Source organism: Oncorhynchus keta, chromosome 12 (assembly GCF_023373465.1).
Source record: "Oncorhynchus keta strain PuntledgeMale-10-30-2019 chromosome 12, Oket_V2, whole genome shotgun sequence".
NCBI lineage: Eukaryota > Metazoa > Chordata > Actinopteri > Salmoniformes > Salmonidae > Oncorhynchus > Oncorhynchus keta.
Window position 1 is genome coordinate 50055092 of NC_068432.1, and position 17055 is coordinate 50072146.

Genomic DNA, 17055 nt, shown 5'->3' on the forward strand with positions numbered 1-17055 from the left:
TTCTCGTTCTGAACTTCTAACGCGAGTAGGACGGTATGTCTTCACCTCCTACATGGCCAAAGCATCAGCTATGCGGGTGTCCGGTTGTCGCTTTTGCTGATTAAATCGAGGCCTTGATTTATGTATGGTGAATTGGTGGAACAGCAGAACCATCAGCACAACAATAAAAGCATAAAATCCTAATTTACATAAATAAAACGTAAAACGATTGAATCTGTACCTTCATCTGAATCTAAGTTATACTGTTCACTGATACACAGTGGTGTAAAATGTTCCTAAATGTCATACTTGAGTAAAAGTAGAGACACCTTAATAGAAAATGATGCAAGTCACCCAGTAAATTTATACTTGAGTAAAGTCTAAAAGTATTTGGTTTTAAATATACTTAAGTATCAAGTCTTTGTAATTGCTAAAATAAACTTAAGCATCAAAAGTAAAAATCAATTCAAATTCCTTATATTAAGCAAACCAGACGGCACCATTTTCTTCTTTAATAAAAAAAAACGGATAGACAGGGGGGCACGCTCCAACACTGACACAATCATTTACAAACAAAGCATCTGTTTAGTGAGTCCTCCAGATCAGAGGCAGTAGAGATGACCAGGGATGTTCTCTGTTTAGTGAGTCCTCCAGATCAGAGGCAGTGGGGATGACCAGGGATGTTCTCTGTTTAGTGAGTCCTCCAGATCAGAGGCAGTAGGGATGACCAGAGATGTTCTCTGTTTAGTGAGTCCTCCAGATCAGAGGCAGTAGGGATGACCAGGGATGTTCTCTGTTTAGTGAGTCCTCCAGATCAGAGACAGTAGGGATGACCAGGGATGTTCTCTGTTTAGTGAGTCCTCCAGATCAGAGGCAGTAGGGATGACTAGGGATGTTCTCTGTTTAGTGAGTCCTCCAGATCAGAGGCAGTGGGGATGACCAGGGATGTTCTCTGTTTAGTGAGTCCTCCAGATCAGAGGCAGTGGGGATGACCAGGGATGTTCTCTGTTTAGTGAGTCCTCCAGATCAGAGGCAGTGGGGATGACCAGGTATGTTCTCTGTTTAGTGAGTCCTCCAGATCAGAGACAGTAGAGATGACCAGGGATGTTCTCTGTTTAGTGAGTCCTCCAGATCAGAGGCAGTGGGGATGACCAGGGATGTTCTCTGTTTAGTGAGTCCTCCAGATCAGAGGCAGTAGGGATGACCAGGGATGTTCTCTGTTTAGTGAGTCCTCCAGATCAGAGGCAGTAGGGATGACCAGAGATGTTCTCTGTTTAGTGAGTCCTCCAGATCAGAGGCAGTAGGGATGACCAGGGATGTTCTCTGTTTAGTGAGTCCTCCAGATCAGAGACAGTAGGGATGACCAGGTATGTTCTCTGTTTAGTGAGTCCTCCAGATCAGAGACAGTAGAGATGACCAGGGATGTTCTCTGTTTAGTGAGTCCTCCAGATCAGAGGCAGTGGGGATGACCAGGGATGTTCTCTGTTTAGTGAGTCCTCCAGATCAGAGGCAGTAGGGATGACCAGGGATGTTCTCTGTTTAGTGAGTCCTCCAGATCAGAGGCAGTGGGGGTGACCAGGGATGTTCTCTGTTTAGTGAGTCCTCCAGATCAGAGGCAGTAGGGATGACCAGGGATGTTCTCTGTTTAGTGAGTCCTCCAGATCAGAGGCAGTGGGGATGACCAGGTATGTTCTCTGTTTAGTGAGTCCTCCAGATCAGAGACAGTAGAGATGACCAGGGATGTTCTCTGTTTAGTGAGTCCTCCAGATCAGAGGCAGTGGGGATGACCAGGGATGTTCTCTGTTTAGTGAGTCCTCCAGATCAGAGGCAGTAGGGATGACCAGGGATGTTCTCTGTTTAGTGAGTCCTCCAGATCAGAGGCAGTAGAGATGACCAGGGATGTTCTCTGTTTAGTGAGTCCTCCAGATCAGAGACAGTAGGGATGACCAGGGCTGTTCTCTGTTTAGTGAGTCCTCCAGATCAGAGGCAGTGGGGATGACCAGGGATGTTCTCTGTTTAGTGAGTCCTCCAGATCAGAGGCAGTAGGGATGACCAGGGATGTTCTCTGTTTAGTGAGTCCTCCAGATCAGAGGCAGTGGGGATGACCAGGGATGTTCTCTGTTTAGTGAGTCCTCCAGATCAGAGGCAGTAGGGATGACCAGGGATGTTCTCTGTTTAGTGAGTCCTCCAGATCAGAGGCAGTAGGGATGACCAGGGATGTTCTCTGTTTAGTGAGTCCTCCAGATCAGAGGCAGTGGGGATGACCAGGGATGTTCTCTGTTTAGTGAGTCCTCCAGATCAGAGGCAGTAGGGAGGACCAGGGATGTTCTCTGTTTAGTGAGTCCTCCAGATCAGAGGCAGTAGGGATGACCAGGGATGTTCTCTGTTTAGTGAGTCCTCCAGATCAGAGGCAGTAGGGAGGACCAGGGATGTTCTCTGTTTAGTGAGTCCTCCAGATCAGAGGCAGTAGGGATGACCAGGGATGTTCTCTGTTTAGTGAGTCCTCCAGATCAGAGGCAGTGGGGATGACCAGGGATGTTCTCTGTTTAGTGAGTCCTCCAGATCAGAGGCAGTGGGGATGACCAGGGATGTTCTCTGTTTAGTGAGTCCTCCAGATCAGAGGCAGTGGGGATGACCAGGGATGTTCTCTGTTTAGTGAGTCCTCCAGATCAGAGGCAGTGGGGATGACCAGGGATGTTCTCTGTTTAGTGAGTCCTCCAGATCAGAGGCAGTAGGGATGACCAGGGATGTTCTCTGTTTAGTGAGTCCTCCAGATCAGAGGCAGTAGAGATGACCAGGGATGTTCTCTGTTTAATGAGTCCTCCAGATCAGAGGCAGTGGGGATGACCAGGGATGTTCTCTGTTTAGTGAGTCCTCCAGATCAGAGGCAGTAGGGATGACTAGGGATGTTCTCTGTTTAGTGAGTCCTCCAGATCAGAGGCAGTGGGGATGACCAGGGATGTTCTCTGTTTAGTGAGTCCTCCAGATCAGAGGCAGTAGGGATGACCAGGGATGTTCTCTGTTTAGTGAGTCCTCCAGATCAGAGGCAGTGGGGATGACCAGGGATGTTCTCTGTTTAGTGAGTCCTCCAGATCAGAGGCAGTAGGGATGACCAGGGATGTTCTCTGTTTAGTGAGTCCTCCAGATCAGAGGCAGTGGGGATGACCAGGGATGTTCTCTGTTTAGTGAGTCCTCCAGATCAGAGGCAGTAGGGATGACCAGGGATGTTCTCTGTTTAGTGAGTCCTCCAGATCAGAGGCAGTGGGGATGACCAGGGATGTTCTCTGTTTAGTGAGTCCTCCAGATCAGAGACAGTAGGGATGACCAGGGATGTTCTCTGTTTAGTGAGTCCACCAGATCAGAGGCAGTAGAGATGACCAGGGATGTTCTCTGTTTAGTGAGTCCTCCAGATCAGAGGCAGTGGGGATGACCAGGGATGTTCTCTGTTTAGTGAGTCCTCCAGATCAGAGGCAGTGGGGATGACCAGGGATGTTCTCTGTTTAGTGAGTCCGCCAGATCAGAGGCAGTAGGGATGACCAGGGATGTTCTCTGTTTAGTGAGTCCTCCAGATCAGAGGCAGTAGGGATGACCAGGGATGTTCTCTGTTTAGTGAGTCCTCCAGATCAGAGGCAGTAGAGATGACCAGGGATGTTCTCTGTTTAGTGAGTCCTCCAGATCAGAGGCAGTAGGGATGACCAGGGAGGTTCTCTGTTTAGTGAGTCCGCCAGATCAGAGGCAGTAGGGATGACCAGGGATGTTCTCTGTTTAGTGAGTCCTCCAGATCAGAGGCAGTGGGGATGACCAGGGATGTTCTCTGTTTAGTGAGTCCTCCAGATCAGAGGCAGTGGGGATGACCAGGGATGTTCTCTGTTTAGTGAGTCCTCCAGATCAGAGGCAGTAGAGATGACCAGGGATGTTCTCTGTTTAGTGAGTCCTCCAGATCAGAGGCAGTGGGGATGACCAGGGATGTTCTCTGTTTAGTGAGTCCTCCAGATCAGAGGCAGTGGGGATGACCAGGGATGTTCTCTGTTTAGTGAGTCCTCCAGATCAGAGGCAGTAGAGATGACCAGGGATGTTCTCTGTTTAGTGAGTCCTCCAGATCAGAGGCAGTGGGGATGACCAGGGATGTTCTCTGTTTAGTGAGTCCTCCAGATCAGAGGCAGTAGGGATGACCAGGGATGTTCTCTGTTTAGTGAGTCCACCAGATCAGAGGCAGTAGGGATGACCAGGGATGTTCTCTGTTTAGTGAGTCCTCCAGATCAGAGGCAGTAGGGATGACCAGGGATGTTCTCTGTTTAGTGAGTCCTCCAGATCAGAGGCAGTGGGGATGACCAGGGATGTTCTCTGTTTAGTGAGTCCTCCAGATCAGAGGCAGTAGGGATGACCAGGGATGTTCTCTGTTTAGTGAGTCCTCCAGATCAGAGGCAGTAGGGATGACCAGGGATGTTCTCTGTTTAGTGAGTCCTCCAGATCAGAGGCAGTAGGGATGACCAGGGATGTTCTCTGTTTAGTGAGTCCTCCAGATCAGAGGCAGTAGGGATGACCAGGGATGTTCTCTGTTTAGTGAGTCCTCCAGATCAGAGACAGTAGGGATGACCAGGGATGTTCTCTGTTTAGTGAGTCCTCCAGATCAGAGGCAGTAGGGATGACCAGGGATGTTCTCTGTTTAGTGAGTCCTCCAGATCAGAGGCAGTAGAGATGACCAGGGATGTTCTCTGTTTAGTGAGTCCTCCAGATCAGAGGCAGTAGGGATGACCAGGGATGTTCTCTGTTTAGTGAGTCCTCCAGATCAGAGGCAGTGGGGATGACCAGGGATGTTCTCTGTTTAGTGAGTCCTCCAGATCAGAGGCAGTAGAGATGACCAGGGATGTTCTCTGTTTAGTTGAGTCCTCCAGATCAGAGGCAGTAGGGATGACCAGGGATGTTCTCTGTTTAGTGAGTCCTCCAGATCAGAGGCAGTAGAGATGACCAGGGATGTTCTCTGTTTAGTGAGTCCTCCAGATCAGAGGCAGTAGGGATGACCAGGGATGTTCTCTGTTTAGTGAGTCCTCCAGATCAGAGGCAGTAGGGATGACCAGGGATGTTCTCTGTTTAGTGAGTCCTCCAGATCAGAGGCAGTGGGGATGACCAGGGATGTTCTCTGTTTAGTGAGTCCTCCAGATCAGAGGCAGTAGGGATGACCAGGGATGTTCTCTGTTTAGTGAGTCCTCCAGATCAGAGGCAGTGGGGATGACCAGGGATGTTCTCTGTTTAGTGAGTCCACCAGATCAGAGGCAGTAGGGATGACCAGGGATGTTCTCTGTTTAGTGAGTCCTCCAGATCAGAGGCAGTGGGGATGACCAGGGATGTTCTCTGTTTAGTGAGTCCTCCAGATCAGAGGCAGTGGGGATGACCAGGGATGTTCTCTGTTTAGTGAGTCCTCCAGATCAGAGGCAGTAGGGATGACCAGGGATGTTCTCTGTTTAGTGAGTCCTCCAGATCAGAGGCAGTAGGGATGACCAGGGATGTTCTCTGTTTAGTGAGTCCTCCAGATCAGAGGTAGTAGGGATGACCAGGGATGTTCTCTGTTTAGTGAGTCCTCCAGATCAGAGGCAGTAGGGATGACCAGGGATGTTCTCTGTTTAGTGAGTCCTCCAGATCAGAGGTAGTAGGGATGACCAGGGATGTTCTCTGTTTAGTGAGTCCTCCAGATCAGAGGCAGTGGGGATGACCAGGGATGTTCTCTGTTTAGTGAGTCCTCCAGATCAGAGGCAGTAGGGATGACCAGGGATGTTCTCTGTTTAGTGAGTCCTCCAGATCAGAGGTAGTAGGGATGACCAGGGATGTTCTCTGTTTAGTGAGTCCTCCAGATCAGAGGCAGTGGGGATGACCAGGGATGTTCTCTGTTTAGTGAGTCCTCCAGATCAGAGGCAGTGGGGATGACCAGGGATGTTCTCTGTTTAGTGAGTCCTCCAGATCAGAGGCAGTAGGGATGACCAGGGATGTTCTCTGTTTAGTGAGTCCTCCAGATCAGAGGCAGTAGGGATGACCAGGGATGTTCTCTGTTTAGTGAGTCCTCCAGATCAGAGGCAGTAGAGATGACCAGGGCTGTTCTCTGTTTAGTGAGTCCTCCAGATCAGAGGCAGTGGGGATGACCAGGGATGTTCTCTGTTTAGTGAGTCCTCCAGATCAGAGGCAGTAGGGATGACCAGGGCTGTTCTCTGTTTAGTGAGTCCTCCAGATCAGAGGCAGTAGGGATGACCAGGGATGTTCTCTGTTTAGTGAGTCCTCCAGATCAGAGGCAGTGGGGATGACCAGGGATGTTCTCTGTTTAGTGAGTCCTCCAGATCAGAGGTAGTAGGGATGACCAGGGATGTTCTCTGTTTAGTGAGTCCTCCAGATCAGAGGCAGTAGGGATGACCAGGGATGTTCTCTGTTTAGTGAGTCCTCCAGATCAGAGGCAGTAGGGATGACCAGGGATGTTCTCTGTTTAGTGAGTCCTCCAGATCAGAGGCAGTGGGGATGACCAGGGATGTTCTCTGTTTAGTGAGTCCTCCAGATCAGAGACAGTAGGGATGACCAGGGATGTTCTCTGTTTAGTTAGTCCTCCAGATCAGAGGCAGTAGGGATGACTAGGGATGTTCTCTGTTTAGTGAGTCCTCCAGATCAGAGGCAGTAGGGATGACCAGGGATGTTCTCTGTTTAGTGAGTCCTCCAGATCAGAGGCAGTGGGGATGACCAGGGATGTTCTCTGTTTAGTGAGTCCTCCAGATCAGAGGCTGTGGGGATGACCAGGGATGTTCTCTGTTTAGTGAGTCCTCCAGATCAGAGGCAGTAGAGATGACCAGGGCTGTTCTCTGTTTAGTGAGTCCTCCAGATCAGAGGCAGTGGGGATGACCAGGGATGTTCTCTGTTTAGTGAGTCCTCCAGATCAGAGGCAGTGGGATGACCAGGGATGTTCTCTGTTTAGTGAGTCCTCCAGATCAGAGGCAGTGGGGATGACCAGGGATGTTCTCTGTTTAGTGAGTCCTCCAGATCAGAGGCAGTAGGGATGACCAGGGATGTTCTCTGTTTAGTGAGTCCTCCAGATCAGAGGCAGTGGGGATGACCAGGGATGTTCTCTGTTTAGTGAGTCCTCCAGATCAGAGGCAGTGGGGATGACCAGGGATGTTCTCTGTTTAGTGAGTCCTCCAGATCAGAGGCAGTAGGGATGACCAGGGATGTTCTCTGTTTAGTGAGTCCTCCAGATCAGAGGCAGTAGGGATGACCAGGGATGTTCTCTGTTTAGTGAGTCCTCCAGATCAGAGGCAGTAGAGATGACCAGGGCTGTTCTCTGTTTAGTGAGTCCTCCAGATCAGAGGCAGTGGGGATGACCAGGGATGTTCTCTGTTTAGTGAGTCCTCCAGATCAGAGGCAGTAGGGATGACCAGGGCTGTTCTCTGTTTAGTGAGTCCTCCAGATCAGAGGCAGTAGGGATGACCAGGGATGTTCTCTGTTTAGTGAGTCCTCCAGATCAGAGGCAGTGGGGATGACCAGGGATGTTCTCTGTTTAGTGAGTCCTCCAGATCAGAGGTAGTAGGGATGACCAGGGATGTTCTCTGTTTAGTGAGTCCTCCAGATCAGAGGCAGTAGGGATGACCAGGGATGTTCTCTGTTTAGTGAGTCCTCCAGATCAGAGGCAGTAGGGATGACCAGGGATGTTCTCTGTTTAGTGAGTCCTCCAGATCAGAGGCAGTGGGGATGACCAGGGATGTTCTCTGTTTAGTGAGTCCTCCAGATCAGAGACAGTAGGGATGACCAGGGATGTTCTCTGTTTAGTGAGTCCTCCAGATCAGAGGCAGTAGGGATGACTAGGGATGTTCTCTGTTTAGTGAGTCCTCCAGATCAGAGGCAGTAGGGATGACCAGGGATGTTCTCTGTTTAGTGAGTCCTCCAGATCAGAGGCAGTGGGGATGACCAGGGATGTTCTCTGTTTAGTGAGTCCTCCAGATCAGAGGCAGTGGGGATGACCAGGGATGTTCTCTGTTTAGTGAGTCCTCCAGATCAGAGGCAGTAGAGATGACCAGGGCTGTTCTCTGTTTAGTGAGTCCTCCAGATCAGAGGCAGTGGGGATGACCAGGGATGTTCTCTGTTTAGTGAGTACTCCAGATCAGAGGCAGTGGGGATGACCAGGGATGTTCTCTGTTTAGTGAGTCCTCCAGATCAGAGGCAGTGGGGATGACCAGGGATGTTCTCTGTTTAGTGAGTCCTCCAGATCAGAGGCAGTGGGGATGACCAGGGATGTTCTCTGTTTAGTGAGTCCTCCAGATCAGAGGCAGTAGGGATGACCAGGGATGTTCTCTGTTTAGTGAGTCCTCCAGATCAGAGGCAGTGGGGATGACCAGGGATGTTCTCTGTTTAGTGAGTCCTCCAGATCAGAGGCAGTGGGGATGACCAGGGATGTTCTCTGTTTAGTGAGTCCTCCAGATCAGAGGCAGTAGGGATGACCAGGGATGTTCTCTGTTTAGTGAGTCCTCCAGATCAGAGGCAGTGGGGATGACCAGGGATGTTCTCTGTTTAGTGAGTCCTCCAGATCAGAGACAGTAGGGATGACCAGGGATGTTCTCTGTTTAGTTAGTCCTCCAGATCAGAGGCAGTAGGGATGACTAGGGATGTTCTCTGTTTAGTGAGTCCTCCAGATCAGAGGCAGTAGGGATGACCAGGGATGTTCTCTGTTTAGTGAGTCCTCCAGATCAGAGGCAGTGGGGATGACCAGGGATGTTCTCTGTTTAGTGAGTCCTCCAGATCAGAGGCAGTGGGGATGACCAGGGATGTTCTCTGTTTAGTGAGTCCTCCAGATCAGAGGCAGTAGAGATGACCAGGGCTGTTCTCTGTTTAGTGAGTCCTCCAGATCAGAGGCAGTGGGGATGACCAGGGATGTTCTCTGTTTAGTGAGTCCTCCAGATCAGAGGCAGTGCGGATGACCAGGGATGTTCTCTGTTTAGTGAGTCCTCCAGATCAGAGGCAGTGGGGATGACCAGGGATGTTCTCTGTTTAGTGAGTCCTCCAGATCAGAGGCAGTAGGGATGACCAGGGATGTTCTCTGTTTAGTGAGTCCTCCAGATCAGAGGCAGTGGGGATGACCAGGGATGTTCTCTGTTTAGTGAGTCCTCCAGATCAGAGGCAGTGGGGATGACCAGGGATGTTCTCTGTTTAGTGAGTCCTCCAGATCAGAGGCAGTAGGGATGACCAGGGATGTTCTCTGTTTAGTGAGTCCTCCAGATCAGAGGCAGTAGGGATGACCAGGGATGTTCTCTGTTTAGTGAGTCCTCCAGATCAGAGGCAGTAGGATGACCAGGGCTGTTCTCTGTTTAGTGAGTCCTCCAGATCAGAGGCAGTGGGGATGACCAGGGATGTTCTCTGTTTAGTGAGTCCTCCAGATCAGAGGCAGTAGGGATGACCAGGGCTGTTCTCTGTTTAGTGAGTCCTCCAGATCAGAGGCAGTAGGGATGACCAGGGATGTTCTCTGTTTAGTGAGTCCTCCAGATCAGAGGCAGTGGGGATGACCAGGGATGTTCTCTGTTTAGTGAGTCCTCCAGATCAGAGGTAGTAGGGATGACCAGGGATGTTCTCTGTTTAGTGAGTCCTCCAGATCAGAGGCAGTAGGGATGACCAGGGATGTTCTCTGTTTAGTGAGTCCTCCAGATCAGAGGCAGTAGGGATGACCAGGGATGTTCTCTGTTTAGTGAGTCCTCCAGATCAGAGGCAGTGGGGATGACCAGGGATGTTCTCTGTTTAGTGAGTCCTCCAGATCAGAGACAGTAGGGATGACCAGGGATGTTCTCTGTTTAGTTAGTCCTCCAGATCAGAGGCAGTAGGGATGACTAGGGATGTTCTCTGTTTAGTGAGTCCTCCAGATCAGAGGCAGTAGGGATGACCAGGGATGTTCTCTGTTTAGTGAGTCCTCCAGATCAGAGGCAGTGGGGATGACCAGGGATGTTCTCTGTTTAGTGAGTCCTCCAGATCAGAGGCAGTGGGGATGACCAGGGATGTTCTCTGTTTAGTGAGTCCTCCAGATCAGAGGCAGTAGAGATGACCAGGGCTGTTCTCTGTTTAGTGAGTCCTCCAGATCAGAGGCAGTGGGGATGACCAGGGATGTTCTCTGTTTAGTGAGTACTCCAGATCAGAGGCAGTGGGGATGACCAGGGATGTTCTCTGTTTAGTGAGTCCTCCAGATCAGAGGCAGTGGGGATGACCAGGGATGTTCTCTGTTTAGTGAGTCCTCCAGATCAGAGGCAGTAGGGATGTTCTCTGTTTAGTGAGTCCTCCAGATCAGAGGCAGTGGGGATGACCAGGGATGTTCTCTGTTTAGTGAGTCCTCCAGATCAGAGGCAGTGGGGATGACCAGGGATGTTCTCTGTTTAGTGAGTCCTCCAGATCAGAGGCAGTAGGGATGACCAGGGATGTTCTCTGTTTAGTGAGTCCTCCAGATCAGAGGCAGTAGAGATGACCAGAGATGTTCTCTGTTTAGTGAGTCCTCCAGATCAGAGGCAGTAGGGATGTTCTCTGTTTAGTGAGTCCTCCAGATCAGAGGCAGTAGGGATGACCAGGGATGTTCTCTGTTTAGTGAGTCCTCCAGATCAGAGGCAGTGGGGATGACCAGGGATGTTCTCTGTTTAGTGAGTCCTCCAGATCAGAGGCAGTGGGGATGACCAGGGCTGTTCTCTGTTTAGTGAGTCCTCCAGATCAGAGGCAGTGGGGATGACCAGGGATGTTCTCTGTTTAGTGAGTCCTCCAGATCAGAGGCAGTGGGGATGACCAGGGATGTTCTCTGTTTAGTGAGTCCTCCAGATCAGCGGCAGTAGGGATGACCAGGGATGTTCTCTGTTTAGTGAGTCCTCCAGATCAGAGGTAGTAGGGATGACCAGGGATGTTCTCTGTTTAGTGAGTCCTCCAGATCAGAGGCAGTGGGGATGACCAGGGATGTTCTCTGTTTAGTGAATCCTCCAGATCAGAGGCAGTGGGGATGACCAGGGATGTTCTCTGTTTAGTGAGTCCTCCAGATCAGAGGCAGTGGGGATGACCAGGGATGTTCTCTGTTTAGTGAGTCCTCCAGATCAGAGACAGTAGGGATGACCAGGGATGTTCTCTGTTTAGTGAGTCCTCCAGATCAGAGACAGTAGGGATGACCAGGGATGTTCTCTGTTTAGTGAGTCCTCCAGATCAGAGGCAGTGGGGATGTTCTCTGTTTAGTGAGTCCTCCAGATCAGAGGCAGTAGGGATGACCAGGGATGTTCTCTGTTTAGTGAGTCCTCCAGATCAGAGGCAGTGGGGATGACCAGGGATGTTCTCTGTTTAGTGAGTCCTCCAGATCAGAGGCAGTGGGGATGACCAGGGATGTTCTCTGTTTAGTGAGTCCTCCAGATCAGAGGCAGTAGAGATGACCAGGGATGTTCTCTGTTTAGTGAGTACTCCAGATCAGAGGCAGTAGAGATGACCAGGGATGTTCTCTGTTTAATGAGTCCTCCAGATCAGAGGCAGTGGGGATGACCAGGGATGTTCTCTGTTTAGTGAGTCCTCCAGATCAGAGGCAGTGGGGATGACCAGGGATGTTCTCTGTTTAGTGAATCCTCCAGATCAGAGGCAGTGGGGATGACCAGGGATGTTCTCTGTTTAGTGAGTCCTCCAGATCAGAGGCAGTGGGGATGACCAGGGATGTTCTCTGTTTAGTGAGTCCTCCAGATCAGAGACAGTAGGGATGACCAGGGATGTTCTCTGTTTAGTGAGTCCTCCAGATCAGAGACAGTAGGGATGACCAGGGATGTTCTCTGTTTAGTGAGTCCTCCAGATCAGAGGCAGTGGGGATGTTCTCTGTTTAGTGAGTCCTCCAGATCAGAGGCAGTAGGGATGACCAGGGATGTTCTCTGTTTAGTGAGTCCTCCAGATCAGAGGCAGTGGGGATGACCAGGGATGTTCTCTGTTTAGTGAGTCCTCCAGATCAGAGGCAGTGGGGATGACCAGGGATGTTCTCTGTTTAGTGAGTCCTCCAGATCAGAGGCAGTGGGGATGACCAGGGATGTTCTCTGTTTAGTGAGTCCTCCAGATCAGAGGCAGTAGGGATGACCAGGGATGTTCTCTGTTTAGTGAGTCCACCAGATCAGAGGCAGTGGGGATGACCAGGGATGTTCTCTGTTTAGTGAGTCCACCAGATCAGAGACAGTAGAGATGACCAGAGATGTTCTCTGTTTAGTGAATCCTCCAGATCAGAGGCAGTGGGGATGACCAGGGATGTTCTCTGTTTAGTGAGTCCTCCAGATCAGAGGCAGTGGGGATGACCAGGGATGTTCTCTGTTTAGTGAGTACTCCAGATCAGAGGCAGTAGAGATGACCAGGGATGTTCTCTGTTTAGTGAGTACTCCAGATCAGAGGCAGTGGGGATGACCAGGGATGTTCTCTGTTTAATGAGTCCTCCAGATCAGAGGCAGTAGGGATGACCAGGGATGTTCTCTGTTTAGTGAGTCCTCCAGATCAGAGGCAGTGGGGATGACCAGGGATGTTCTCTGTTTAGTGAGTCCTCCAGATCAGAGGCAGTAGGGATGACCAGGGATGTTCTCTGTTTAGTGAGTCCTCCAGATCAGAGGCAGTAGGGATGACCAGGGATGTTCTCTGTTTAGTGAGTCCTCCAGATCAGAGGTAGTGGGGATGACCAGGGATGTTCTCTGTTTAGTGAGTCCTCCAGATCAGAGGCAGTAGGGATGACCAGGGATGTTCTCTGTTTAGTGAGTCCTCCAGATCAGAGGCAGTAGGGATGACCAGGGATGTTCTCTGTTTAGTGAGTCCTCCAGATCAGAGGCAGTAGGGATGACCAGGGATGTTCTCTGTTTAGTGAGTCCTCCAGATCAGAGGTAGTGGGGATGACCAGGGATGTTCTCTGTTTAGTGAGTCCTCCAGATCAGAGGCAGTGGGGATGACCAGGGATGTTCTCTGTTTAGTGAGTCCTCCAGATCAGAGGCAGTAGGGATGACCAGGGATGTTCTCTGTTTAGTGAGTCCTCCAGATCAGAGGCAGTAGGGATGACCAGGGATGTTCTCTGTTTAGTGAGTCCTCCAGATCAGAGGCAGTAGGGATGACCAGGGATGTTCTCTGTTTAGTGAGTCCTCCAGATCAGAGGCAGTAGGGATGACCAGGGATGTTCTCTGTTTAGTGAGTCCTCCAGATCAGAGGCAGTAGGGATGACCAGGGATGTTCTCTGTTTAGTGAGTCCTCCAGATCAGAGGTAGTGGGGATGACCAGGGATGTTCTCTGTTTAGTGAGTCCTCCAGATCAGAGGCAGTGGGGATGACCAGGGATGTTCTCTGTTTAGTGAGTCCTCCAGATCAGAGGCAGTAGGGATGACCAGGGATGTTCTCTGTTTAGTGAGTCCTCCAGATCAGAGGCAGTAGGGATGACCAGGGATGTTCTCTGTTTAGTGAGTCCTCCAGATCAGAGGTAGTGGGGATGACCAGGGATGTTCTCTGTTTAGTGAGTCCTCCAGATCAGAGACAGTAGGGATGACCAGGGATGTTCTCTGTTTAGTGAGTCCTCCAGATCAGAGGCAGTAGGGATGACCAGGGATGTTCTCTGTTTAGTGAGTCCTCCAGATCAGAGGTAGTGGGGATGACTAGGGATGTTCTCTGTTTAGTGAGTCCTCCAGATCAGAGGTAGTAGGGATGACCAGGGATGTTCTCTGTTTAGTGAGTCCTCCAGATCAGAGGCAGTAGAGATGACCAGGGATGTTCTCTGTTTAGTGAGTCCTCCAGATCAGAGGCAGTAGAGATGACCAGGTATGTTCTCTGTTTAGTGAGTACTCCAGATCAGAGGTAGTAGAGATGACCAGGGATGTTCTCTGTTTAGTGAGTACTCCAGATCAGAGGCAGTGGGGATGACCAGGGATGTTCTCTGTTTAGTGAGTACTCCAGATCAGAGGTAGTAGGGATGACCAGGGATGTTCTCTGTTTAGTGAGTACTCCAGATCAGAGGTAGTAGGGATGACCAGGGATGTTCTCTGTTTAGTGAGTCCTCCAGATCAGAGGCAGTGGGGATGACCAGGGATGTTCTCTGTTTAGTGAGTCCTCCAGATCAGATGCAGTAGGGATGTTCTCTGTTTAGTGAGTCCTCCAGATCAGATGCAGTAGGGATGTTCTCTGTTTAGTGAGTCCTCCAGATCAGAGGCAGTAGGGATGACCAGGGATGTTCTCTGTTTAGTGAGTCCTCCAGATCAGAGGCAGTAGAGATGACCAGGGATGTTCTCTGTTTAGTGAGTCCTCCAGATCAGAGGCAGTAGAGATGACCAGGGATGTTCTCTGTTTAGTGAGTCCTCCAGATCAGAGGCAGTAGGGATGACCAGGGATGTTCTCTGTTTAGTGAGTCCTCCAGATCAGAGGCAGTAGGGATGACCAGGGATGTTCTCTGTTTACTCACAACCTACCCTTGTCTGTCCATTATACCACGCACAGAAACCTGCTCCTTTTACTCTCTGTTCCGAACGCACTAAACGACCAGATCTTATAGCCTTTAGCCATACCCTTATCCTACTCCTCCTCTGTTCCTCTGGTGATGTAGAGGTTAATCCAGGCCCTGCAGCTCCCAGCACCACTCCCATTCCCCAGGCGCTCTCATTTGTTGACTTCTGTAACCGTAAAAGCATTGGTTTCATGCATGTTAACATCAGAAGCCTCCTCCCTAAGTGTGTTTTATTCACTGCTTTAGCACACTCCACCAACCCGGATGTCCTAGCCATGTCTGAATCCTGGCTTAGGAAGGCCACCAAAAATCCTAACTATAACATTTCCCGACAAGATAGAACTGCCAAAGGGGGCGGAGTTGCAATCTACTGCAGAGATAGCCTGCAGAATTCTGTCATACTATCCAGGTCTGTGCCCAAACAATTTGAGCTTTGACTTTTAAAAACCAACCTTTCCGGAAACAAGTCGCTCACCTTTGCCGCTTGTTATAGTCCCCCCTCGGCCCCCAGTTGTTAATCTCTCCAGAAATAAGTCTCTCACTGTTGCCGCCTGCTACCGGCCACCCTCAGCTCCCAGTTGTGCCCTGGACACCATATGAGAATTGATCGCCCCCCATCCATCTTCAGAGTTCGTACTGTTAGGTGACCTAAACTGGGACATGCTTAACACCCCGGCCGTCCTACAATCTAAGCTAGATGCCCTCAATCCCACACAAATCATCAAGGAACCTACCAGGTAAAACCCTAAATCCGTAACCATAGGCACGCTCTTAGATATCATCCTGACCAACCTGCCCTCTAAATACAACTCTGCTGTCTTCAACCAGGATCTCAGCGATCACTGCCTCATTGCCTGCGTGCATACTGGGTCCGCAGTCAAACGACCCCTCATCACTGTCAAACGCTCCCTCAACACTTTGTCAGGCCTTTGTCATCGACCTGGCCTGGGTATCCTGGAAGGATATTGACCTCATCCCGTCAGTAGAGGATGCCTGGTTGCTCTTCAAAAGTGATTTCCTCTCCATCTTAAATTAGCATGCCCCGTTCAAAAAATGTAGAACTAAGAACAGATATAGCCCTTGGTTCACCCCTGACTTGACAGCCCTCGACCAGCACAAAAACATCCTGTGGCGTACTGCATTAGCATCGAATAGCCCCCCGCGATATGCAACTTTTCAGGGAAGTCAGGAACCAATATACTCAGTCATTTAGGAAAGCCACGGCTAGCTTTTTCAAACAGAAATTTGCTTCCTGTATCACTAATTCCAAAAAGTTTTGGGACACAAAAGTCCATGGAGAATAAGAGCACCTCCTCCCAGCTGCCCACTGCACTGAGGATAGGAAACACTGTAAAGTCCATGGAGAATAAGAGCACCTCCTCCCAGCTGCCCACTGCACTGAGGATAGGAAACACTGTAAAGTCCATGGAGAATAAGAGCACCTCCTCCCAGCTGCCCACTGCAGTGAGGATAGGAAACACTGTAAAGTCCATGGAGAATAAGACCACCTCCTCCCAGCTGCCCAGAGGATAGGAAACACTGTAAAGTCCATGGAGAATAAGAGCACCTCCTCCCAGCTGCCCAGAGGATAGGAAACACTGTAAAGTCCATGGAGAATAAGAGCACCTCCTCCCAGCTGCCCAGAGGATAGGAAACACTGTAAAGTCCATGGAGAATAAGAGCACCTCCTCCCAGCTGCCCACTGCACTGAGGATAGGAAACACTGTAAAGTCCATGGAGAATAAGAGCACCTCCTCCCAGCTGCCCACTGCACTGAGGATAGGAAACACTGTAAAGTCCATGGAGAATAAGAGCACCTCCTCCCAGCTGCCCACTGCACTGAGGATAGGAAACACTGTAAAGTCCATGGAGAATAAGAGCACCTCCTCCCAGCTGCCCAATGCACTGAGGATAGGAAACACTGTAAAGTCCATGGAGAATAAGAGCACCTCCTCCCAGCTGCCCAGAGGATAGGAAACACTGTAAAGTCCATGGAGAATAAGAGCACCTCCTCCCAGCTGCCCAATGCACTGAGGATAGGAAACACTGTAAAGTCCATGGAGAATAAGAGCACCTCCTCCCAGCTGCCCAATGCACTGAGGATAGGAAACACTGTAAAGTCCATGGAGAATAAGAGCACCTCCTCCCAGCTGCCCAGAGGATAGGAAACACTGTCACCACCAATAAATCAACAATAATCAATCATTTCAATAAGCATTTCTCCACAGCTGGCCATGCTTTCACCTCCTACTTAGCCTCTCGCTCTTTTGCAGCCCAGTATCTCTACTCGAACATCATCTGCACATCGATCACTCCAGTATTAATGCTAAATTGTAATCATTTTTGCCTCTTTTGCCCATTTATTGCCTACCTCTCTACATTTGCACACACTGTACATACATTTTTCTATTTTTCTTTTGTGTTATTGAAAGTACGTTTGTTTATGTGTAACCGTGTTGTTTTTGTCACACTACTTTTGCTTTATCTTGGCCAGGTCGCAGTTGTAAATGAGAACTTGTTCTCAACTGGCCTACCTGGTTAAATAAAATAAAATAAAATAAATAAACAACACAATTTTCCTGTCCTGCTAAGCTTTCAAAATGTAATGAGTACTTT

General features: G+C 49.9%; 1 long non-coding RNA gene across 1 annotated transcript; it reads left to right on the top strand.

The window, feature by feature from the left end:
• The first annotated feature begins 12636 nt into the window (after positions 1 to 12636).
• Positions 12637 to 14374, top strand: LOC127906441 (uncharacterized). The gene is made up of 3 exons (XR_008061383.1): positions 12637 to 13584; positions 13638 to 13760; positions 14165 to 14374. It is a non-coding gene; the product is annotated as an uncharacterized LOC127906441 (long non-coding RNA).
• The last annotated feature ends 2681 nt before the right edge of the window (positions 14375 to 17055 follow it).